Source organism: Carassius auratus, chromosome 17 (assembly GCF_003368295.1).
Source record: "Carassius auratus strain Wakin chromosome 17, ASM336829v1, whole genome shotgun sequence".
Classification (NCBI taxonomy): Eukaryota; Metazoa; Chordata; class Actinopteri; order Cypriniformes; family Cyprinidae; genus Carassius; species Carassius auratus.
Window position 1 is genome coordinate 2,192,152 of NC_039259.1, and position 25,866 is coordinate 2,218,017.

General features: G+C 42.1%; 1 pseudogene; it reads left to right on the forward strand.

Annotated features, from left to right (window-relative positions):
• The window catches only part of LOC113116963 (EARP-interacting protein homolog), a 44,791-nt pseudogene that overhangs the window by 7,623 nt on the left and 11,302 nt on the right, over nucleotides 1–25,866 (forward strand).

Genomic DNA, 25,866 nt, shown 5'->3' on the forward strand with positions numbered 1-25,866 from the left:
GACACCCGGAAGAGTGTTACGGTAGTTTCCATGCGTCGTTTGCGTAAGTCTTATTTCACTATCGCGGAACTGCTGTACCTGTTATTAGTATCTGAGAATTACTGAACTGCTGAGATATTTACGTTAAATATCAGTTGGATATTAAAAACTAGCATTAGTATTAAAAGTAACACATTGATATACCGTTATATTTTCCGTTTCAAACATCTGTCACAGTGTATGCATAGAATCAGATGGTATTACCATAGCACTTCAATGTAGCAACTATGGATGGCAAACTTGTCATGGCAAAAATAAAATGCAAAAAATAATAAAATAAATTCTCTCTCTCTCTCTCTCTCTCTCTCTCTCTCTCTCTCTCTCTATATATATATATATAGCCTATATAAAGGAGATGTAAAATATTAATATTTACTAAAAATATATAATAATAATAAAATTATATGGATGTATCGCATGGTTTTGCTACATTTTTGTGCTTATGTTATTTTGACTATGCTTTTTGGCTTTTATTTTACTCAACACAAACTCAGCACACCTGAAAAAAAAAAAAAAATCATAATAATACAAAAAAATAAACTAATAGGTGCTTAGGAAAAGGGTCCAACAAAACTGTCAATTCCAAAATATAAAAAAAAAAAAAAAAAAAAAAAAAAAGATGCAATCCCGTACACTGTCAATTCTTGCTAAATATTGAAGTTTATTAACAAAAGCAATGTTTCAGTCCACTGACCTTCATCAGGCATAAGTTGTTAATCACATCAATTTCTTAATAAACTTCTATATTTAGAATCGTGTGTGGGACTGCATCTTTTTATATTTTAGCTTTTATTTCACCTCATTGCCATTTAGTTTATCTTAGTGTACTAAAGTAACTAAAGCTAAACTTGAAAATTAATATAGACATAAAAAAAAGCTAATAAAACCTTAACTAAATAGAAAATAAGAAGGGAAAATACAAAAAATGAAAAAGAATAATTGCACCTCACTGATCCTAAAGTAAGGCAGGATCAAACAGTATTTCTGTATTTTTATCTGTGTCTAGTGACTCTGAGCTTGGTTCAGATGTCATTTCAGGTAATTTAAATGATCAGTTTATCTAGACAGTGCTTTTGGGCATCTATGGAGATGTCTATAAACAGCAGTTTCAGATATCAAGTGCTTCCTACATAGCAAACATGTATACAACTTAAGCTGCTTACTTAGTCAGCATGTTTGCGTGAACTACCATTAGGGCAGAAAACATCCTAATGAGCCCACCTTGCAATACCTACAAATGCAATGTAAGTAGCAGCTTGCAGGCATCTGGTGTCATATACGTGTTGTCTTTTGGCTGTGTATCATTAATGCATGGGCTGTGGTTCTCTCCGTGTGTTTCAGACGTGTGCTCTGACAGCTCAGACAGCTGAGACAAATGCCATCAGGTTTCTAGTGGGCACACAGTCACTCAGATTTGATAACCAGGTGAGTGGATGGATGCAGGGGATTTCTCTACAGTCCTCATATTTGCTATAATAATGTTATTGTATGTATTCGCAGGACTCTTTCTAACAGGTTTCTGAATGCATGTGCTTGACACTAACTAATGTTGGTTGATACAACTTGAAATGTTTGTTGTTAGTTCACCATCAACGGATGTTAGGCCTAACATATAGAAACCTATTGTAAAGTGTTACCAGAGTTTTACGGCTACTTGAGGAAACGCCTCAGAAATGCAACACAACAAAAAAATTTAATTGCCTTATTTGTCATAGTGGGTTAAAAGCAAATCACTTTCTTTGTGCTCATCTTAACTTGTAGAATATTTAGGATGTCTAACCTAAATATAATAAAAAATAATTAAGATCAATAGTAAATTATAAAATTATATATCATAATAATACAATAATAAATAAACAGGAATATAAAATCATAGATTAATACAGTTACAAATTTAATAAGATTAATAATATTAATTAATAATAACTTAATAACTTAATTAACAATAATTAGTACTAATAAGATTATTAAATATGGTGATAATTACAATATATATATACAGTACAGACCAAAGGTTTGGACACACCTTCTTATTCAAAGTGTTTCTTTTTTTTTCATGACTATGAAAATTGGAGATTCACACTGAAGGCATCAAAACTATGAATTAACTCATGTGGAATTATATACATAACAAAAAAGTGTGAAACAACTGAAAATATGTCATATTGTAGGTTCTTCAAAGTAGCCACCTTTTGCTTTGATTACTGCTTTGCACACTCTTGGCGTTCTCTTGATGAGCTTCAAGAGGTAGTCACCTGAAATGGTCTTCCAACAGTCTTGAAGGAGTTCCCCGAGAGATGCTTAGCACTTGTTGGCCCTTTTGCCTTCTGTCTGTGGTCCAGCTCACCCCTAAACCATCTGGATTGTGTTCAGGTCCGGTGACTGTGGAGGCCAGGTCATCTGGTGCAGTAACCCATCACTCTCCTTGAGAAAACTTAAAAGTTTAAGGAAACAAGTTTTTTAGGTTTATTATTATTATTGTTTTTTTCCTCAACTTTTTCTGTAGAAACTGAATACAAGAGGTCGATAAACTCAAAAATGTCCTGAAGCTGTTTGCCTTAAACTTTTAACTTTTCTCAACTTTTGATTTTTTTACAGTGTATTTTCATTTTTACTTTCTGACAAATAAACAAACACATAATAATCATTTAGTCTGTCATATAATTATAAATCCAAACCCGTTTGACTTTCATCTGTGCAAAGACGTAAAGAAGATGTTTGGATGAGTTCAGTGTGCAGAGCAACATTAGACCCCACTTCCTTTCATTCTTTAAAATATTTCCTTCCACAGAATAAAAATTATTTTCCATATTTCATAAGGGGTATTTAAACTAATGAGCACAACTGTATGATCATTTTCTCACTTGGCAGCTTCCAAGAAGTTTAGATTTTTTTATTTTAGGCATATTCGGTTACAATATCTAGCATAGTAAGGGCATTTTTGCAGTGTGTAAAAACACTTGTGCTTCATAAACCTTCCCTGCAGCAGGTCTGCACGCGTCTGAACCTGAGCCCCTGACCGCTCCTTCACATGACCACTACGGCAAGAGAAGAGGCTCATGAGATAATTCACTCAGCTTCGGTAAAGGCTGATGAATCACGAACGAGTCTCTTCAAGCCCAGCACTAGTTACAGAACCTTCCAATGCCTCCAATTATCCTGTCCAGCCATCGCAATTTATTTGTATTGCTCTCCTCCATAAAGTTATAACGTTGCCTAATAATTCTCCTTCAGTGCAGTCCAACTCAAGGTAAATGGCTTCCTCTCCAGCTCTACAGAGACAAAGAGGTTCTCGTGTGTGTGTGTGTGTGTGTGTGTGTGTGTGTGTGCGCATTTACTCTCTCTCACATCTACACAGGTGACCAGCAAGACTGATGCCTTTTGGGCTATAGTTTTGATAACAGCTAATTAATATGACATTAATTTGCTAAAATCATGATCTGGAGAATGATATTTAAACCACTGCTATTTAATTTCTACCAGTTTACTGACCCATGTCAGAGGATACACAGCAAAAGCAAAAACCCACATGCAGTATAACAATGTTATAACAACACCGGGGGGGGGGGGGGGGGGGGTAATAAAGATATAAACCCCATATGAAGCTGTGGTTTACAGTGAATTTATAACAGCTAAGGGGCGTTTGTTATGCACAGCGCAAAATACTAAAAACTACAAAAAAACCACAGGCAGAAGTAAACAAAGGCTCAAGAAATCTCTTTTTTTTTTTTATAAAACATTATTTTTCACTCAGAAATCATTGGTTGTCTAATGAAAAAATGAAATGCAACACACTGCATCAGCTAGGGTTAAATTAACTGTTGCAAAACATACAACATGCTAGAAACATATTAATCGCCGCAATGATGATGCAATCCTAGACTCTTCAGTATATAATATACGATAGATATACTATAGATCTTACCGTACCTTCCCAACTGATTAACCACAGTATATTAACACAATTGATCTGCTTTTGTGTTACGCTTTCTGAAATGTTACAACTAAACATGCAAACGAGACCTTATCTAATTAAATATACACTAATCTGCATTCATTCAAGCAGAAATCTTAACATTGGATGAAGCCAGTTTCTAATGATCATTTAATTTTGTTGACAGAGTTCAACATTTTCACAGATTTTTTCTTTCAGTCACTCCATAAATCAGACAGAAAAATGATATTTTTTAAAATAAATATAAAGTCATATAAATCAGGAAAATAATCTATCTGTCTCTCTCCCTCTCTCCCTCTCTCTCTCTCTCTGTCACAGTGTCTGGTCTGTGTATCCCTGGTTGTCCACTAGAGGTCTCATTTTCCCTTATTTGGTCACCTTCCTCCTTGTTTGTGTTAATTGATTGTTCCCCGCCTGTCTCTACTTCCCTCATCATCCTTCTGTGTATTTATACCCGGTTTGTCTCAGTCTGTGTCACGGAGTCCTTGTTTAATGCGTAAGTTTTCTTGTCCGTCATTCTTGCCTTGCCTTGTGTTCGTGTCTTGTTTATGTTCTGTTTTGGATCTTCTGGTTTTGACCCTGCCTGGACTGTTTACCCCTTTGGATTATCCCTTAATAAACGACTTACCTGCAATTGGTTCCCTCTCTGTGTTTTCCATAACACCGAACGTGACAGAAGGACTCCGTCACCGTAGGAACCAGCGGTATGTCGTTTTTCCGTTCCCCAGCCAAGATGGCGGAGAGGCGAGCCAAGTATTTGAGGTTAACCGCCCTCCGCCAAGAGGGCAATGAAGTGGGTGCCCATGGCTCAGGTGTTCTGGTCCCTGGCAGAGTGCATGGGCTACAACGATACGGCCCTTAAAGATAATTTTAATGGCGGTCTGGATGATCCAGTGTCTCTGGAGGAGATGGCACAGTTAGAGACACTGGAATTCTGGGAATTTGTGCGCTACCTGCAGCATCGGTGTCGGTGGGATGCCCCAGCCACTCCTATCTCTTCCGGCAGGGTGGTCATCAGCCCAGCGCCACAGCACAAGATGGTCGCCATAACCTCGAGTCGGTGGACTCTCCGGAGTCGAGTCATGTGTCAGTGGACCCTCCGGAGTCGAGTCCGGTGTTTGTGGACCCTCCAGAGCCAGGGCCAGTCACCGATGACCCTCCAGAGCCAAGTCAAGTCACTGGGTGGTCTGCTGCTCCGCCCTGGGGGACTCCGACGTCAACCACGAGGACGTGGTGGTCATCCGCTCCGCCCTGGGCAACTCGGGCGGCGACCACGAGAACGTGGTGGTCCTCTGCTCCGCCCTGGGGGGCTTCCGCCCTGACCACACAGTTGTGGTGGTCTTCCGCTCCGCCCTGGAGGGCTCTGGCTTTGACCACATGGCTGTGGGGGTCTTCTGCTCCGTCCTGGGGGGCTTCCACCCTGACCACATGGCTGTGGTGGTCCTCTGCTCCGCCCTGGTGGGTGCCTCAACATGCCCTTCATGGACTTCTGTTTGGTGTTTTGGTTTCTGTTATGTTTCTGTCTGTTCCCCTCAGTTAGTCTGGCCCTCCATCCCTCCCCCTGAACCTCCTCCGTTCCTCCTCCCTCCTGGTCTCCCTGTTTTGTGTTTACACTTTTGATGTCTGTTCCCCAAGTTTTCCTTTCCGGCCCTCCGTCCCTCCCCCTGAGCCTCCACCTGTCCGCCGCCCTCCTGGTCTTTTTGGTTTGTTTTTTGTGTCTGTGGAGCATCTGGAAGCTGCTCCTTAGAGGGGGGTGGGTGGGGGGTAATGTCACAGTGTCTGGTCTGTGTATTCCTGGGTGTCCACTAGAGGTCTCACATTCCCTTATTTGGTCACCTTCCTCCTTGTTTTTGTTAATTGATTGTTCCCCGCCTGTCTCCACTTCCCTCATCATCCTTCTGTGTATTTATACCCGGTTTGTCTCAGTCTGTGTCATGGAGTCCTTGTTTAATGTGAAAGTTTTTTTGTCCGTCATTCTTGCCTTGCCTTGCCTTGCCTTGTGTTCGTGTCTTGTTTATGTTCTGTTTTGGATCTTCTGGTTTTGACCCTGCCTGGACTGTTTACCCCTTTGGATTATCCCTTAATAAACGACTTACCTGCAATTGGTTCCCTCTCTGTGTTTTCCATAACACTGAACGTGACACTAACTCTCTTTCTTTCTCTCTCTCTCTCTCTCTCTCTCTCTCTCTCTCTCTCTCTCTCTCTCTCTCTCTCTCTCTCTCTCTCTCTCTCTATATATATATATATATATATATACAGTATAAAACTGCTAAGCTTAGTGTATGCGAGATGTCTGTCTCATTGTGAGAAAGCCTTTAGAGATATGTGTTGTAATTTAAATCTACAGATGCAAATAGGTAAAATGCAATGAAATAAACTCCTAAAAAGCAATGCTTTTTGCTTGGAGTGTATTGTTCTATCAAGATTAAAAGACCATATATATTTCAATTTTCCTTCTCAAAGTAAATTGATTGTTGTTGTTTTAATGCTGTTTAGATGTTTTTAGGGATAGAATAGGATTTTGTGAAGAGCACACAACAACTCCTTTATTCACATAATGACAACACTTACAGTAGAATATTACCCACAGTGTGCATGAAGCCCCTCAGTAAAATAATAACTTTCTACTGCCTCTTCAAATGTGCCAGGCTTTGCATATAACTTTTAAGCATCTAACATTAGTTCAAAAGATGCAGTCGCTTCAAAGTTGAAATAAAAGCTGGGAAATGAGTGTCAGGAGTGTGTGAAGTTAAAAAGCGTTAGAGATTTCATTTACTGCCATATTGAAGTAAATATCTGCGAGTGTAGTCCCAGCTCTTTGAACTGCCATCAGGATGCTCTGCTTTTTCTCTTCTGCAGATTCACATCATTGACTTTGATGATGAGAATAATATGATTAATAAGAGCGTTCTCCTGCACGACGCTGGTGAGATCTGGCACATCAACGGCAGTCCTGCAGACAAAACAGTGCTGACCACCTGCTACAGCAAGAGTGAGTCTCTCTTTCTCTTCCTCTCAGTACTGATGAAAAACTACTGGCAGGATTTACTAAATGAGAAGGATTGACCGAAGGTGTGGATGGGGTTATTTTTGGGGCAGATCTCATTGCTTGTGCATTTTTGCAGGAGTTTCAATTTCAGTTGCAACATTTAAGAGACGAGAATATTTAAATGAATCATACAAAGTGATTTAGTAAGGTTTGCAATCTCATGCTAATTTGTTCTGTTCGGGTCATTCCTGGTATGGGGTAACATTTTGGCTTCATAAGTGTTGGAAAAAAAGTTACATGATTTTTATTTTTATTTTTTAGGAATGGATGTTGGTCAAGCTCGGGGTCTCAAAACAATATTGAAAATATTCCACCCTGTTAGGGACTGTTTTGTCTAACAGGGTGGAAAGGAGCATAACAGGGTGGAACACCAGTGTTAACAGGTTCTAACGGTGGACATGCTTTTCGTCATTGCCCTGCATGGTTTCCCATCTATAATGTGTGGAACTGCTCCTATATAATATTATTTCAAAACAATAAAATAAATAAATAAATAAATACATAAATAATAATCCAGGAGGGACACAAAACATAGCTGTGTGGTTCCTTATCACAATCAATCATGGTGGCAAAATAATTATCTGTATAGATGACTATATATATATATATATATTCTATATACACTAAATACTATTTATTATATTAGAATTTCCACCTAACAGGGTGGAAAATTTTGAGCTTAGTTAAGCATAGATCACTGAGTGATCAACATTTAGCTAGCTAACCATCTACAGATTAACAGAACTTTTATAACTATGTCAGATTTATTTTTACATTTTTTGATAGGACAAACATTCTCCATAATATAGCCTAACAGGGTGGAACTTTAAGGGTGGGACAAGCAGGATAAAATGTAAAAAACAAAACAAAAAAAGTTATTGGGTGGAAAATGATTTCAGGGACATGGTTATTGAAGAAAATTGTAAATAAAATAACTATATTTTCTCATGATTTATATGTATAATTAAAGGGAGTGTAACATGGACTCAGAGAGGTTCGGATCCATATGCAGTGGTTTAATAAAGAGAATGGTTAAACAGGCAATGATCAGAGAAAACAGTGTCAGGTATGTCAGGGATATCCAGAATCAGCAACAGTAACAAGCAGAGGTCGGGGCAGGCAGCAGAGAATTAAAATCGGTATAAACAATCCATAGTCAGACACGGGAGGAACAAACACAAGGAGAAACGCTCGTAATTGACAGACAAAGCTAGAACAAGACTTCACACTTAATTGAGTCCAGACACAGTTTATATAGGGGAGTGGTAATGGGGAATACCTGGTGGTGATTAGCATATGATTCTGGGGAATGGAGTTGGAAATGGAAATACAAAATGCCGGAGTCCTGAGTGGAGCACCCTCTATAGGAGTTTATGGGCACTCCAGCTGATGATCGTGACAGGCAGTTTAGCCTAGCCTATAACATATTAAAACATTTATTTATTTATTTAAAAAAAAAATCATTTTATGAGTAATAATAATCAGCCATTATGCCAGAAATATGTATGCTAATAAGCAACTAGGTAGTAGTTTTAATAGTAGTTTTAGTGTAATAATTTTGCCTTTTGCTGTTTAGAACAGCGTTTGTATTCTGAGCATCATAATGTGTAGGTAGGGTTTGTAACAAAATCGTAGTCTTAAAGTAGTCAATTTCTCATAAAGCTGTGTGCATAATGCTTATTAAATCGTATGAGTCATCTGCTGTCTTCCAATAGTAAGGTTTTGTACTTCCATTCAGATTACTTCTAACCTCATGAGTGAAACTTCAAAAAAGACTTTCTACTTTTTAGTATGTGGTTCTATGTGCTGTGAGTGCACTGGCACAGTCAAGTCACACAGACTGTTAAAGCAATATATGACACATTCTTGCACTCGCCTCGAGGCAATTAAAAAATGTACACAAACATGAAGAAGCAATTGAAAGTGGAAATTTTAATTAAATCCCATGTTTATAAGACCAACGCCTGTGGCTGTTAACTGACAGTTCACATAGTGGGAAACATTTATTTCCTTTTTTTATTAATTTCTCCTTCCATCTTCATTATGATGAGGCCAATGTGCAAGATGTCATGGTGGAGTTCAAAAGAGGAATGTAATTACCGTGACATTCAAGCTAATGGAGAAGCTGGGCGGCACTGAGTCTGCTCCATCATCACCCGCACTAGACCATCTGATCTGAGAAAAGCTCTTATTCTGACACGGCTGTACGCTTCAGCTCCACTACTACACTGCCACAGCCTTTCAACGGCTTCAGCAACAGAAAAGAACTGCAGTATGAAACCTTCCAACTCATAGCTTAGTCAATGATACATAATCAATCTGAGATCTACAGTGGTGGCCAAAGTGATTACAACACTAGTATTTCACTGGATTCTTACAATTAATGACAAAATGAATGTTTGGAAATGCAAACAGATATTTTCTTACTGACACACTACAGCACTACTATAGAAATAACTGACTTGAAACCATTTTTGGGCTGCTGAAAATGTGTTCTCATCATTTTGGCCACCATTGTGTATGAGGAGATTTACAGTATACTGATTTGTATGCTAAATGAGCTGTTGTATAAAAGCAATATCAAATGTGTAACTGTGCTGTTACTCTGAATATCAGCACGGCTGTAATTAGCTGGTGCCTTCAGATGAATCAAAGCCCCACTGAATTATGATTGCTTGAATTCCAGCTCTTGCTTTATTCCGGTTATCATGATTAAATAATAATCCTATTATTTTTTAACTTTAGTTCATGTGTAATGTTGCTGTTTGAGATTTAAAAAAAGCTCAAAGTCCACCTTAAAAGGACATAGACTTTCTCTACCTAAACACTTTTCAATAACTACAACAAACAAATTCCACCCCGGTTAAAAAAAAACACATTTATTTGTGCTTGCAAAGGTTCAGCACGATCCTCTTGTTCACAAACATTCTCAGGGTCTGGATCGGCCAAAACGGCACCTTTGTTAATATTTACAGCTGAGCAGATGAAACTTGTGGTTATGATCACAACACACTGGGCCAATCAGAGCACATTTAATAATTCAATAATGTAAAATAAGTGGGAGATAATGATAAATCAAGGACGAAAACCTATTCTAGTACACCTCAAAGACCAAAGGGCATAATAGGACCCCTTCAATAAAGGTGTGATCCTTTTGGGTAGGGGCGTGTTTATTTAGGTGATTTGGTGATTAAAATATCAACATTGTTTCTTAGAAATCTCTTACTGTACCTTTACACAGCAAATATAATGATAGCAGATGCGGCCATTTGCATTGTTTATCTTGCTCAACGTTTACTATAATGATGCACTACAAAAAAAATATTTGTAATTTGTACTGTAAAATACTGTAAATGTACTACAGTAAAACTGTAAATTACCAAACCATGTGTATGTATTAAAGAAAATGTAAATGGTTATAATGAGTTACTGTATGTAATTTTATATTTCTTGGTAGTAAACATTACTATAAATTACAGTGAAAACAAGTAAAATGACTTTCCCTCGCGATACATCTCATATGATTATATTTTATTTGAATAGTTTTATCTCTTATATTTTTTTTATCAGTCATGTACATGTCATGTACGTCATGATGGTTGAAGCATCATGCTCGATGTCGGCAGAACTGCATTCTCCAGGACTACTCAGGGACTGTCATTGCCTACATCAACAAGTATACTGATGATGTAACAGTCACAAAAACCATCACTGTCCGGGCCAATCAGAAGCCATAGATGACAGGGGAGGTCTACAGACTCCTGAAGACACGGTACGCTGCCTTCAGAGCTGGAGATGAGGTGGGCCTGAGAACAGCCAGGGCCAACCTGTCCCGTGGCATCAGAGATGCTAAGAGACAGTACTCCAGGAGGATAGCCCATCAATTCAGCGACAGCAGAGACACTAGGAACCTGTGGCAGGGGATACAGACCATTACAGACTATAAGTCCCCACCACGGACCTGTGACAACAACATCTCTCTGTTAAATGAGCTGAACACCTTCTTCGCTCGCTTTGAGCAACAAAACAGCACCACTGCACAGAAGACTCCACCTCCTCCCGGCGACCAGGTGATGACCCTGACCCCAGACAGCGTGAGGAGATCCTTCAGGATCAATGCACGCAAAGCTCTGGGTCCTGAGAACATCCCTGGGAGTGTACTGAGAGACTGTGCAGCAGGACTCACTGATGTCTTCACAGATATTTTCAACATCTCACTGAGTCAGGCTGTTGTTCCCACATGTTTCAAAACTACCACCATCATTCCAGTTCCAAAGAAACCATCTCCATCCTGCTTCAATGACTCCCAAACTCATGAAGTGCTCTGAACGGCTAGCCATGCACCACATCAAGTCTGCCCCCCATCCCCCGGACCCCTTCCAGTTTGCATATTGGTCCAACCGGTCAACCGATGATGCCATCTCCACTGCCGTCCACTCAGCACTCATACATATAGAGAAAAAAGACTCATACGTCAGAATGCTGTTCATAGACTGAAGTTCAGCATTCAACTCAATCATCCCTCAACAGCTCATTCACAAACTGGTCCAGCTGGGGCTCAACACTTCGCTGTGCAACTGGCTGTTTGACTTTCTGACTGGAAGACCTCAGGCAGTACGGGTCGGCAACAACACATCCAGCACCATCAGACTGAACACTGGGACCCCCCAAGGATGTGTGCTGAGCCCCCTCCTCTTCACTCTGCTGACCCATGACTGCACACCATCACACAACTCCAACCTCTTTATTAAGTTTGTAGATGACATGACTGTGGTGGGTCTCATTAGCAACAAAGATGAGACAAACTACAGGAGCAAGGTGAGCCACCTGACTGGATGGTGCAGTGACAACAATCTCTCTCTGAACGTGGAGAAGATGAAGGAGATTGTTGTTGACTTCAGGAGAGCACACACTCTGCACATTCCTCTGACCATCAACGGTTAACTGTGGAGAGAGTGAGCAGCACCAAGTTCCTGGGTGTGCACATCACAGAGGACCTCTCCTGGACAGAAAACACAGCAGCACTGGTCAATAAATCCCAGCAGCATCTTTATTTCCTCCGCAAACTGAGGAGAGCCAGAGCCCCGCCCCCCATCATGTACACTTTCTACAGAGGCACCATCGAGAGCATCCTGACGAGCTGCATCACTGTGCGCTATGGCGCCTGAAAAGTGTCCTGCCGAAAGACTCTGCAACGCATAGTGAGACTAGCTTAGAAGATCATTGGTGTCTCTCTCCCCTCCCTCCAGCACATTTATGGAACCCGTCTCACTTGCAAAGCCCTCTGCATCACAGGTGATCCCACTCACCCATCACACAGATTTTTCAGCCTGCTACCATCAGGGAGGAGACTGCGGAGTCTCCAATCCAGGATAGCTTCATCCATCAGGCTGTCAGGAAGCTGAACTCGCTCCCGAACTTGCCCCCCTGTCCCTCTTCTGCCCCAGGCACCACTGAACTAGGAACCCCACCCCCCGATCCCACATCCTCAGGTGCTCCCCCCCACCAACTAATATACGATGACATGCACCAGTCACTTTGTGCAGCATTGGTCTGCTCACAACCTCATTCACCATGGAACTGACATTATTCCACTACCTCATCAGTCAGTTAAATAAAATAACTGCTCTTTTTGCACTGTTTGCTCACTTCACTGATTTGCACTCTATCTGCCATGTGCCTTGCACTGCTTTATTTAACTTTATTTTTGATTTTATTATGTGTTTTTTACAATCCCTTATTGTATAGTTGTTTCTTATATTCTATATTTGATCTAGATTTTTAGGCTCTACTGTTAATGTCATCTGATTTTGATTCAATTTTGATTCTCTTTATGTATGTACTGTACATGTGGAAGAATTGACAATAAAGCAGACTTGACTTGACTACATTAGAGTGCTTTGTGTTATATTTTTCTGTTATTTAGTTCATTGCATTATTTTAGTATCATAAGTGTTTAACTGATTGTGTTTTGTGTTTAACTGATAGTGTTTTGTGACTCTTTGCATCATCTATATGTACAATGTTTTAAGGACAGACTATAAACTCTGCTTTACCATGTGGCTCTCTGTTGTGCCAGCTGTATTATCATGGTGGTTATCTGTGATTTTGGTATACTGTATGCATCACTTAATGAAATGAATGTAAACTTTTACAGTGAATTTCTTGCAATCAAAACTTGCAGTTTTTGTAAATAGTTTTTTACAATGTGAGATAAAAGCTTTAAAATACTTGAGAGAAAACACAAGCCATGTATTGTTGTATATATGTAATTATTGGCTGCAGGTTTTATCTGTATCCCATAACTAGCTGTACACTTTTTGGCTGAAGCAGAAAGTGCTGATGTGCGCTTCTGAACTTCTCCCAAAGCAGCCGTTACACCGGAGGAACCGAACACTCGTTCTCATTCTCCCACACATCAAAAGAGAGACTGCTGCCTGCATGCTTTATATAACATTACTTCTTCATTTTTAAATAACAAAATATGTGTGTTTTTTCAAAACTAAGACACGTTGTGGAGTAAAAGTTTCTCATAATGAAATCATTTTGCATTCAGATGTGCAGTGAGATTTTTCTTCAACTCTGTACAATAAGGTCCAACATTAACGTTAGCTAATGCATTAATTGCCGTTAAGTGACAATGGCATTTAGCTAATAAAAATAATACTGTTAATTGTTGTTTTGTGTCAGCTCAATTCCATTAAATAATGTAAACACGTAAAACTTTGGATAATAATAAATTATTAGTAAACGTTGAACTAAAATTCTTTAGAGGTATTTTTATTGTTAGTTAGTTCATGTTAACTTATGTAATTAAGTAATGATAAAAAAATAACGTTATTGAGAAATGTTACAGATTTCCTTTGGCCATTTTCATATTTACATTAACTGACATAGTCACCACTAAATATATTTGTAGAAACGTAATTTTCTGTAAAGCTTCTTTTACAACGATTTGTTTTGTGAAAAGCGCTTATGCAAATAAACTTGAATTGTATTGAATTTCATTATTTACAAATCTGTAATGTACTGAACAGGGTATTACAAACATATCATGTTTGTAACAACATGATATTCATTCATTCATTCATCTATTCCAATTCCATTAAAGATGAGTATTTGAAATAATAAAGCGTTATGAGTAATCTGGCCTCTAGAGGCAGTATACACTACTGAAAGAACAGAGCCGCACACTCCTGTACTGCTCATGTGGCATGTGCTGCTGGAAAACAATCCACAGATGCATTAGACACAAACCATACACATTCCCAATGAATACATACACATCATATACATTTACTGTCAAATGATGTGATTAGACTGATATGGCTGATGCTGTGATAATGTCTAAATGCATCTCTAAAGAATCAGCATTTTTGTTTTCTTTTGTTTGTCGTGCTCCAGATTGCAGATGAGCTGAAATGGCTGTGTCCGTGATCTTAAGCTGTTTTCTGTGCATGCATGCTCATGTTCATTGTGTGTGTGTGTTTCCTGTCGACCAGCGTCTGAGAGTCGAGTGCTCACATGTGCTGCGGTGTGGAGGATGCCCCCGGAATGGGAATCAGGCAGCCACGAGTCCCCCGATGATTCATCAAACAACCCGCAGACCTTGGAGCTTCTCTGTCACCTTGACAACACGGCCCATGGCAGCGTGGCCTGGTACGCCACACGCTATCGATTTAACCCTGCAGCTTCCCCGTTCTCTCTCCCTCTTTCCTAGCTTTGCTTTCCTTCTCGTCATGGCTTTTATTTCCCTTTCTCTCTTTCCGTCTCGCTTTGTCTCCATCTCTTGCAGCATTTTGGCTCTGCCTCCCTTCAATCTATTGTTCAGTTCTTTTCTAGATGTTTCAGAAATCAGTTTGCTCTGTAATTCATGCACCCATCTGTTTGGTTTCATTTTCAACCTCTGCACATGTCTCAGTCACATGCTTTATTTTATGCACGATAATTCACAACACAGAATAGGAAAAAATAAATAAAATAAAAAATCCTGGTTGTGTTTTTAAGGTTTTGCCAAATGGCCATCATACTCACATCCATCAGATGAGGGCTTTGCACATACTAATGGCATTTCACTTTAGCAAAATGAAAATTGTAATATTTAATACATTCAGATCTCCTCATTGTATTGAACTATTAAAGCCCAAAGTTAAAGCATAAAAGAATAGTTTTCAGAATTCACACATTGCATGTCTCAATCGTTTACAAGTGATGTCCATTGGGGGTCAGGGAAGTCAAACTTGGTGCAACATGTTAAACGTTTGAATATGTATAAACACAAATGAGTCTTGAGTGTGTCATCAGAAATAGGTTGATTGAAGATGTCCCCCACAGATATTGATCACAAATAGTATTAGTGAGATGCTGTAGGGTGTCTCACATATGTGGATGTGTAGAATCATTTAGCAAGGAAAGGAAAAGTGAGGCAAACAATGCAGACATGACAAAGAAGAATCATGCAGGGGAGAAAGCACACAGGTTACAGCAAAAGAAACAAGAGAAACTAGATGTTTGCCTTTGTGTGCACCTACGATGTGTCTTAATTCTAGCAAGGTTGAAAAGGGTATGGGACAAAACAAAGTCATTTGGGGGACCCGAAGGAATTGCACATCCACCTCTCAATTCAAGCCATTACATCTGGTTTTGACTGGTGAGGAGAGGGGTGAAGTCCGCACAGTTTACAGCTAACTGACAATTCAGTGTCTACATTCTTCAGTAAGTCAGCATACAAAAGTCTTACACAAGTCGCATACCAGACGAGGACAGCTCACAAGCATTAGGAGAGAGCAGTGGCGAAAGACAGAAAAATCAGAAAAACTTCATTTTAAAAGATAATGTTGTATACAGAGATATATTTCTGCTGTGGCCAGTAACTCATATGTGTAGTCTAACAATACCAGGTGGTATTTTGTAGAAATGTAGAAAGACTTCAGTATAATTTCACTTTGAACATAAGTTGAACATTGTTACTTTCGACCCCATCGGTTGGGACGAAAGTAACACACAGGTGGGTCAAAAGTAACACAACAATATAAGCTAGATTTTTTGCTGTTAGTCTTATTTTTCTTAAGTATACTTGATTGTGACCTTGTTAATAAGTAACTGCAAACATATTTTGTCCTTTATCTTTGCCAAAAAATTATTAAATTACACTTTCATATTTTCATTTTAAATTTAAGTTTAAGTTTCATTAGATGTCTTAAAACCTGACTGTATTTTTTTATTGTAAATTTCAATGCATTTTTATATAATAATAAAAAAGTTCTACAGAATGCACAATATAAAAAATTAATCACATTAGCATAATAAAAAACTCTAAACATAATGTAACAGTAGACCTATTTATGTTTCCATCCAGTTTTTTTTTATGCATGAATTGAAAATGTGCATTAAAACATCTGGAAACACTGCAAATTCACAGGTGGAGGTGTAAAGGCTAAGATATGGCTAAAACCTAAATATAAATGTGACGTAGCAGCTGCCCAGAGAGAGATGTTCCTCTATGTCCAGAAACACCCTCTCAAAAACATCTGGATAAAACCAGACCTCTGTCTGTCTTTCTGACCCTCACTAAGACATATTCTTTTGGTATAATATGACATTAACATTTGTAAGAAATGATGCAAGACACAGAAATTCACAATATAGCTTGCACTGGAACAAAATAAATACTTTTTGTGACTGTAGTGGGACAAAAGTAACAATTGTTCCCTATCTGTCGGTCACTACGAGTTATGTCGACCGACAAATGGGGTCTCACTTGGGAGGCCAATCATCTCTGATTTTAAGAGAAAACGCCAGTGAAATTGGCAAGTGGATTAACACACCTGAGCCACTCCCCGTGCCAACGGGTATAAATAGGGCGACAGGTGCATCCACTCATTAGATTTTTGCTTCGGAGCCGAGTAGTCGATGACAAGAATTCGCTACAAAGCCATCATCTTTGTTTTGTTTGAAGCTGTTCCTGGTCGGTGTGACGGAGCGTTACAGCGGTGTCCCTGCGAGACGGCGATTCCCCTGGGCGCTTCGGCTAAAAGAGACAGTTTTCTAAAAGAGCAAATCACGGACGATTCGCGTCTTTTTCAAGATGCCGTTTCGTCCGTGTCCTTCTGGATGCGGTCGTTTCCTGTCTTCGGTTGACGGTCACGAGCGTTGTCTGCAGTGTCTGGGCGTCCAACACGCTGAGGCTGCGCTCGTGGATGATTCATGCATCTACTGTGGGTGTATGAACATGGCAGCGCTGCGATCGCGTCTCTCACTCCTCAAGGGGAGTGCAGCAGACCCCTCTGTCGCCACCCGTCTCTCTGGCTCGAGCAGAGGGCCGCCGGCTGGCGCTCTGGGAGATCTGAGGATCACAGTGAGAGCTTCTCCGCCGGGCCAAGCCCCACGGACCTCTCACTCCTCACGCAGCGACTGTCCCGTGCAGCTGTCGATTGATTCTGCTGGGCCTTCTCACAGCGGTCCCAGCGTGTCTTTCGGTGCGCCGCCCGAAGACCAGATGTCGATTGCTGCATCGGGGGATGGGTTATCGACCTCTGAGGATGAAGGTTCAGCGGGGTTGCCCCCCTCGGGTGTTGTCGCTGCTGCCGAATCGGACTTGGAGTTGTCGGCCATGCTTGCCCAGGCAGCCGTGAGTATCGGGCTGGAGGTGACTACACCGCCCAGTCCCGAGCCCTCGCGGCTGGAAGATTGGTTTCTCGGCGCGGGACGCGGCTCACAACCTCGTTCTGCTCCGGTGCCTTTCTTCCCGGAGGTGCATGAAGAGGTGACGAAGTCGTGGACGGCCCCTTTCACGGCCAGAAGCCGCTCCTCTCCCTCTTCCATCCTCACCACCCTCGACGGCGGGGCAGCCAGGGGGTACGTAGAGGTTCCCCAGGTGGAGTGGGTGGTTGCGGTGCACCTGTGCCCGCAAAACGCTGCCACTTGGAGGAATCGTCCGCGCCTCCCGTCCAAGGCCTGTAAGCTGTCGGCCGCACTCGCTGCCAAGGCTTACAGTGCTGCGGGCCAAGCTGCCTCTGCCCTGCATGCCATGGCCATCCTGCAGGTACACCAAGCCAAGGCACTTAAAGCAATGCACGAGGGTGGTACCGACCCGGGGTTGATGCAGGAGCTGCGCACGGCGACTGACTTCGCCTTACGGGCGACGAAGGTCACGGCGCGGTCCCTCGGGAAGGCGATGTCCACGTTGGTGGTCCAGGAGCGGCATCTCTGGCTGAACCTGGCCGAGATGAGGGACATCGACAAAGCTCGCTTTCTCGACGCTCCCATCTCCCAGGCAGGCCTGTTCGGCGACACTGTCGAGGACTTTGCCCAGCAGTTCTCGGCGGTACAGAAGCAGACTGAGGCCATCCAGCACATCCTGCCCCGACGTGTCTCTCCGGCTGCCACCGTTCCGTCGCGGGTAGCGCCTCAGCCTGCTCGTCGCCGTGGGCGGCCCCCTGCGCCCTCCACACCAGCTCCGCCCCGTGCTGAGAGTTCTTCGAGGCCGGCGCGTCGAGCCCCGCGCAGGAGAGCGGCGCCCCCCGTGTCACTCCCGGCTGCGAAGTCCTCGAAGAAGTCGACCAAGCGGCCCTGACACGGGCAACTCGGAGATGCGGAGAACTGCTCTTCAGGAGATGGCGAAGACAGCGCCACTCCTTCCCCCGGAGGAGGGCCGGGTGGAGAATCTTCAGTTTCTGTTTTTTTCTGTTCCGCCACTGGTCGAACGGCCAGTCGTACCCACATTTTCAATAAAAGAGCAAATTCTCCTTCCTCCGAGTTGCAAGGCTCGTGGGTTGACAATGAGCGACGCACAGCTTCCTCACTCTCTAGCTTTGCGACGGTTTCGTCCGCTAGTGCTGGATAAGCACGTGTTGGTCCGCACGGACAACACTGCGGCTGTTTCGTACATCAACCGACAAGGCGGTCTACGATCACGTCGCATGTCTCAACTCGCATGCCATCTCCTCCTCTGGAGTCAGACGTGGCTCAAGTCGCTGCGCGCTGTCCACATCCCGGGGGAGCTCAATCGTGCAGCCGACGCGCTCTCACGACAGCTTACTTTCCCCGGGGAATGGCGACTCCATCCCCAGACGGTCCAGCTGATCTGGAGTCGATTCGGGGAAGCCCAGGTAGACCTGTTTGCTTCCCACGAGTCCTCCCACTGCCAGCTGTACTATTCCCTGTCCCAGGCCCCCCTGGGCACAGACGCACCGGCACACAGCTGGCCTCGGGCTTTACGCAAGTATGCGTTTCCCCCAGTGAGCCTGCTCGCACAGACTCTGTGCAAGGTCAGGGAGGACGAGGAACAGGTCCTGTTGGTTGCGCCTTACTGGCCCACCCGGACCTGGTTTTCGGAACTCATGCTCCTCGTGACAGCCCCTCCCTGGCGCATCCCCCTGAGGAGAGACCTTCTCTCTCAGGGGCTTGGCACCATTTGGCACCCGCGTCCAGATCTCTGGAACCTCCACGTGTGGCTTCTAGACGGGACGCGGCAGACCTAAGTGATCTGCCCCCAGCGGTGGTAGACACTATCACTCAGGCTAGAGCCCCTTCTACGAGGCAGGCCTATGCTCTGAAGTGGAGTCTGTTCACGAATTGGTGTTCTTCTCACCAAGAAGACCCCCGGAGATGCCCGGTCAGAGTCGTGCTTTCTTTCCTGCAAGAAAGGCTGGAGCGTGGGCTGTCACCCTCCACCCTGAAGGTGTATGTGGGTGCCATTGCAGCCCATCACGATGCAGTGGACGGCCGGTCCCTGGGGAGGCATGACCTGATCGTTAGGTTCCTGAGGGGTGCCAGAAGGTTACATCCTCCTAGGACACCCCTGATTCCCTCCTGGGACCTCTCTATTGTCCTGGCGGGACTTCAGAGGGGTCCCTTTGAGCCGCTGGATTCGGTTGAGCTGAAGTTCCTGTCTCTCAAGACAGCGCTCCTGATCGCGCTCACTTCCATCAAGAGGGTCGGGGACCTCCAAGCATTTTCGGTAAGTGAAGAGTGCCTTGTGTTCGGGCCGGCCTACTCTCACGTTGTCCTGAGACCCCGGCCTGGATACGTGCCCAAGGTTCCCACCACTCCCTTCCGAGACCAGGTGGTGAACCTGCAAGCGCTGCCCCTGGAGGAGGCAGATCCAGCCTTGTCGTTGCTGTGTCCCGTAAGAGCGCTTCGCATATACGTGGACCGCACCCAGAGCTTCAGAAGCTCTGAGCAGCTCCTGGTCTGCTTTGGAGGTCAGCAGAAGGGGAAGGCTGTCTCTAAGCAGAGGTTGGCCCACTGGATAGTGGACGCCATCGCCTTGGCTTACCATTCCCAAGACGAGCCATGCCCCCTGGGGGTGAGGGCCCACTCCACACGGAGTGTGGCCTCCTCCTATGCGTTGGCGCACAGCGCCTCTCTGGCAGACATCTGTCGAGCTGCGGGCTGGGCGACACCTAACACCTTTACGAGGTTTTACAACCTCCGTGTAGAGCCAGTTTCTTCCCGTGTGTTGGGTAACAGGTAATTGGCGGGAAGGGCTGGCTGGGTGTCTCGCTTGCTGCGCCATTCCCCTTAACACGGGGATGTGAGCGCCTTCTTCTCCCAGTAGAGTTCCCCGGTTGGCGTGCCCTGGTCGAGCGTCCTCCTGCACCCTCGGGGTCAGACTTGGCGGAGCAGTCTGTCGCCAGGCCCAGTACTGGCGTTAGCATGCCCGGAGCCCGGTCAGCCCCTGTACTGGGCTAGGTGTCCATATGGCTGGGTTCCCTACGGGTAATCCCATATGTGTATTCTTCCACGGTAAGGTTTCCCTCTTGGCAAACCTGTGTCTTCCCTTGACAGATCGTTCTGTCAGTCTCTTCTGGCAGCCGTTCCATCCCTACTCCAAGGTAGGACCTGCCTCAGAGACCCCTTCCATATGTAGTACTGCCCCCTGGGTCAGTCCATATCGGTATATCCACATGTCACCTCCCTACGGGTAGGATGTGGTCTCCGTAGCGGCCTTTCCTAAGGCTCGCTTCCCCATTGTCTTGCCAGCTGAAAGGACAAATATGGAAGATTTTAAGCAATCTTTCACCGAAGGTTGAAATCCCTTCCATTTACTTATGTGGGCGGAACAGCAGCATGGCCTTCTCCAGCAGCGATGTACTCACCCTTTGGCCCCTTCGGTACCAAGGTCAGTGAATTTGCGCTGGGGCTTTGGGAAGGTTACGACCTTAAGCGTAGCTTTTGTGGCACGCCAAGGCTTGTCAACAATTGCAGCGCCTCAGGGTTGTGACGAGGTTCAGGTTATGGCGTTTTCCATAGGACCCCATTTGTCGGTCGACATAACTCGTAGTGACCGACAGATAGGGAACGTCTCGGTTACGTACGTAACCCTCGTTCCCTGATGGAGGGAACGGAGACGTTATGTCCCCATGCCACAACCTTGAACCATTCGCTGTTGCCGGGACACGTTCTCGGCTCCTCAGCGTAAAACCTAATGAGTGGATGCACCTGTCGCCCTATTTATACCCGTTGGCACGGGGAGTGGCTCAGGTGTGTTAATCCACTTGCCAATTTCATTGGCGTTTTCTCTTAAAATCAGAGATGATTGGCCTCCCAAGTGAGACCCCATTTGTCGGTCGACATAACGTCTCCGTTCCCTCCATCAGGGAACGAGGGTTACGTACGTAACCGAGACGTTACTTTCGTCCCGACAGGAACTCCTGGCATTTAAACTCGATTTTATTTTATATATATATATAAAAAAATTGAAAATGCAAACTTTAGGATGTGTTAAAGCACTAAATTGCCTGTAGATTGATCATTACTGTGACACATGAAACAAGAAAAACAACACGACTAATACAAAAAAATTACCGCTTCAACAATTTACTTTTTGTACTCGAAAACAGTTTTACGGACCTAACTTTGGGAAACAATGAGGAAATCACATGATTTTTCTCATCGGCGTATGCAAATGCAGAAAGAGGCTCGGAGAAAATCGCTTTGTTACTTTCGTCCCACGTTACTTTCGACCCCGCTCTCCCCTACACATTAGACATGTCACACAGTACCTGAGTGCTTAAAGGTGCAATAGGAGATCTTGGAAAATGCTAACATTAGCCTGATAGCACTGAAAGTCTCACCCTTCCTGCAATCGCCATCAAGAGCCACACATTTATGCTCACAGACCAGAATAGAAGAGATAACACTAGAGTACATCAGTAGTTCCCAATTCCAGCCCATGTTCCGAAGTGAAGCGATTGTGAACCGAAGTGATTGGGGTCTGATAATGTGTTTAGTCTTCTGATATCATCTGTTTAAGATGAATGACACTTCTGATTTCTCACAGATCAGTGACAGATGCAATTCACACATTCCTGTTTCCAAATGTAAGTTGTTGTTGTTGTGCACATTGGTCAAATAGAGGAGATTCTGACATGTGAGACCAGTGTTAACATGATTCATAGGGAATTTTCAACAATTTTTGTTGTTGTTGTGTCTCAGTAGTGAGAATGTGCCGGTTTTGAAAACATTCCAATTGCTTCCCTGAAGAGAATAGACGAGATATCAATGAAAAGTGTACCAAAAAGACTTGTTGTCACCTATGTTTTGTTATTTGTTTTTGCCTCTCACACAAAAGAATGGCTTTATTTTGAAAGCTAGTGGACGCCTCTTAATCGATGCCCATTGAGCACTTTGTGGCCAGTGGAGCATTTGTGAGTATTTGTGCCTGGGACGTGCTGAGCGAGTAGCGAAGGCAGCGTGAGACAGGCTAATAGCTGTGTGATGGCTGATCATGCTAGATCAATTGGAAGAAGAAACGAAAGCATACTTTGTTATATAGGTCAGTCAATACTTTCAGTAATGATGGAGTAATCTCTGTGATGTTCAGGGGCCAGTCGATGCTCACACACCTTTATATTGTGGACATTTGCTACGCATGGGTTTCCTCCTGACATCACTCCTCCTACCTTGCCTTCTTCCCTCAGACCAAACTTAAGCCATTTACCAAAATATCAAATATACTTTTCTTCCTGGTTGGTTTTATATATACTGCAGATTAACTAAAAATAGTGGCATTATGTGAATTATCCAGAGACTGTCCAGTGTCTTCAGGTTTGATGAAGTCACACTAAATTGCACTAAAATAAATGGCACATTTCAATAGTTTGAATATATTTAGATTATATCTTGCTAGATACTTTTACACAACTTATGCTTGATCATGTGAAGCTTGACAAACTACAGTTTGAAGCAGCTTCCCCAGCATGTGTTTATTTGGTGTCCATGGACATTTTTTAATCAACGTCAATATTTTAATGACATTACTAAATGAAAAATGTGATAATACTTTTAGGAATTTATTGCAGCAATTTGTACAGTACAAATACTCCATTTAGTCTCTATAGACTATATGTTATAAGTTAATATGAGATCATAAAAAAGCTGCATGCATATTAATTATAAGAGTATATGGGGTGAAAAAAGTTGACATGCAAATGAAATGTAAAATGAGGTAAAATTCCTCCTACCTTTGTCTTCTCTTGATTAATCTAAACAACTAAACTTTTATCTCAATACATTTACTGAATGGTTAAGTTCTTATTAATTTAACTGTTACAGTTTAACTGTTTTAATCTAAAGCAAATCCTGTATATACTGTACAGTATAGGTAAAAAAAAATATGAATAGTTTTAATTTTGAAGTAAAACATTTTTTTTTTTTATTAAACTCTCGCGGTCTGATGGAGGTATTACATAATAATAGGTTAGAATTAGATCAATTTAAATTATCTTCATTATTCATCATAACCTAGGGAGCAATTGAGTCAAGTTATTTAATGGTATTTGATTTTCTGTTAAGACATCCCTTCAATTAAACTAAAAGCCTGCATATTATTCATTAAATTATTGTACTGTAATTAATTAATAAATCTAAACTAGATTGTCAAGCTGCATACATTTACACTGAATATGTGATTTAACTATTTTACACTAATGATACCTAATTAAAAAAAAATCATTAATGATGTTATCAGGAAAAGGTAATTGGGCAAGATATCCCCACCTCATAAATTCATCAATTTTGAACAAGAACATTGTTGACTAAAAGGAGTTTGAATTACTTGATTGGGTTAAATGTGGATGTTTATTGCACTGCATTTGGACAACATGCGCTCATATAAAAACGTTTTCTGTTGATAGCTAATGATAATAATGTGTGGACTGCAGTGTGGTTAATTGCTGTACACCTCCTGTACAACTATATCAACATTCTTCATACATATGCAAAGAGCATCATTCAAACATTATATTAAATGCTAGCATTCACTGAATAAATGCACATGACTGTGTGTGTCAGTGTCTTCTCTCATGTCTCCTGCAGTGTATTGTGGGAGCCCATGGGTGATGGGAAGCGTGTGATATCTCTGGCTGAAAACCACGTGCTGCTCTGGGACCTTCAGGAGAGCTCCACCAAGGCCACGGTGAGGTTCATTATTTTCATAACTGCAGAGTTTCACTGCTCTTCTCTCAGTTCTGGAGCCACCAGCACGGCATATCAATGATACAAGACACAACTTTCAGTTCCCATTAGATATTACTGAGACAACCAATGCGTATAGATGTACGACTTGCTAGTCAATGTAGTTAGAATTTGTATTAAGGAAAGGAAAAAAAAAATAGTTCCCATATATACTATAAACTACTTTTTTTTATATAATATAAAATAATATAATATAATATAATATAATATAATATAATATAATATAATATAATATAATATAATATAATATAATATAATATAATATAATATAATATAATATAAAGTGTATTATTTATTCAGAAAGTTTTTTCTGTGGTAATTTTTCTGTATTTTTCGTTCTATAATTTAATACATATATATTACCAAAAACTGTGTAAATCAAACCAATGCATAAAACATAAAAATTAATTAATCTTTTAAAATGCAATTAAATCAAATTCGAACTTCTCTTTTTTCCTTCTGGCAAATAATGCACTGCAGGTTTACTGTTTAAATTAAAACATGGATGAAAAATTGTGTGATATTTCTTGAAAATAATGTTTTAATACACTGTATAATTAATATTATTACTTGAGGTTAAATTGGACTTTTATTTTTGCTCTTTTTTTTTTAGAGTTTCTGTGTGGATCTGATGATGGTTTTCTCAAATGAGCAGCTCTGGAGATTTCTTTTTTTTTTTTGTATTTTAATATTCACAGAAATCAGTACATATCAGAATTTGATTAAATTCCTTTTGATTTTTCCTTCCAAAATTTGACAAATTCTGCTACATTCCACTGGGAATTCCATTTTTTTGACTGGATTCTCTGATTCCGTCCTCATTTTCTGCATCCTGCATGCCTAATATTTGTAGTGAGGAGAAACTTCACCGGTTCACTGACAGTGCTATTAGTAAGAAACAGCTTTGCGCATAATGTTCAATAATAATCAGCTGAAGTCGTTACTAATTAATGCCTCCCAGACTGCCGCTCACAGTCTGCGGTGTCACAGGCCTTTGCGAACATAACCTTGACTCGACATTTGACGAAGAAGCGTCACTTGCGAAAACACTCAGTGGAGGCTGGAGAAGAGGCCCGTGGTTGACATCACACTGAGTAGCTCCATGAGGTCCCACTATTGTCAGCTTTGCATGCAAAGTGAGAGGAGGTTATAGAGTGGCAAGGCCTGCTGAGTGCAGCGCCCATTAAAAACACCAGAGCGAAGGAAACGAGGGGGAGGCAGAAAGAGAGAGACAGAGAGGATGTTCGGAAAGCTCTCGGCACAGCTAGATTCCAGCGGTGTCGTGAAGAATGCTAATCTGCCTCATGCAAATCTCCCCTCATGCCACCCCCATCCTCACAAC